The sequence below is a fragment of the Rhea americana genome, unplaced genomic scaffold, assembly GCF_003343005.1.
Source record: "Rhea americana isolate MKP2758 unplaced genomic scaffold, rheAme1 scaffold_34, whole genome shotgun sequence".
In the NCBI taxonomy this organism is placed as follows: Eukaryota; Metazoa; Chordata; class Aves; order Rheiformes; family Rheidae; genus Rhea; species Rhea americana.
This window is the reverse complement of record NW_028186468.1, coordinates 3,662,376-3,663,498: the sequence shown is the minus strand read 5'-3', so window position 1 is coordinate 3,663,498 and position 1,123 is coordinate 3,662,376. Positions and strand designations below refer to the sequence as shown.

Below are 1,123 nucleotides of genomic sequence, written 5' to 3'. Positions count from 1 at the left end.
CGGCGGCGGCACGCGCCTTCGAGTCTCTGCAGCGTGGGAAAAACGCCGAGAAAAGACAAATTGCTCCCGAATAGCCTAGAAAGGTTTGGTTTTAAATGGCGGGGGAGGGGGGGGGAAGAAATCAAATAAATAAATAACCTCCGCACCAATAAGAGAGGCAGCGGCTGCCGAGCAGGCTGGGATCGGATGGGAGAGGTCCTTCCTGGGCTGTATTTGTTTGTTTGTGACTGGAGCGGCAAAGTTCAGAGCCAAACGTGTTGCTTTCTGGCGGCTGCGGCGGCCGCCCGACTTCAGCCGCGGCGCCGGCGGGGGGCGGCTGCCCCGGCGCGGCGGCAGCCTCCGCGGGGCCTCCGCCGGCAGCCTCCATGCCGCTGTGACTGAAGGACGGGAGCGGCGCGGCGCTCCTGCCTGCCCGCCTTTCSCTCCGCCGCCGCTGCTGGAGAGGCTGCGGACAGGTAAGCGGCTCTTCCCTGCGCTTCTCGCTAGCCCGCTGCGGAGGATGCCTCTGCTCCGCAGCTATCCGTCACTGCAGGAGCTGCTCGTTTGTCAAACTTTGCCTCCTCTTGCCTGCCGCCCCCTCCCACGTTGCCTTTTCCAGGGGGGTGAGTGCTCGGGGTTAATTGGTTTTGCGCAGAGGGAAGCTCTGTGCAGCGCAGCCCGGGAGCGGGGACTTGCCCTGCCGCCGGGGCTTTGGCTGCCCGCCGCTCGCCGCCGGAGTTTGCAGGGGCCGGCGGCGGGAGAGGCGCCGCGGTGCCCGGCGAGCGAAGTTCGCGCCCGCCGCCGCTCGGCGCCCGCGCAACAGGCGCCGTCCGGCGCAGGGACGGCGGGAGAGGGCGCCCCGTCCCGCGGCGGGGGCGGCCGGGCGCCCCCCGCCGCTGTGGGTAATTGCGCCCGGTTTGCAGCAGCTCTGCGGGGCTGTCTTTAGGGAAGGCCCCGCGTGAGCGCGTGTTCCCCCACACGCCYGGGGCAGTCGCCAGGGGCCCACCTCTGTGTGCCTTTGCCTTTATTTTTTTTAAAGAAACTTGGCGATTCTGATGCGGGATGGAGTGTTTTCTCCGCGCTGCGCGGCAGATGCGCGCGGGGCGCAGGGCGGCTCAGCCGCCCGCTGCGGGGGCGCCCCGGG

At 68.6% G+C, this 1,123-nt stretch overlaps 1 long non-coding RNA gene across 1 annotated transcript in view; it reads left to right on the top strand.

Annotated features, from left to right (window-relative positions):
• The first annotated feature begins 431 nt into the window (after positions 1–431).
• The window catches only part of LOC146592258 (uncharacterized), a 73,048-nt gene continuing 72,356 nt past the window's right edge, over positions 432–1,123 (top strand). Inside the window, exon 1 of the long non-coding RNA XR_014896616.1 lies at positions 432–455. This is a non-coding gene — a long non-coding RNA (uncharacterized LOC146592258). The remainder of the gene's footprint in view (positions 456–1,123) is intronic.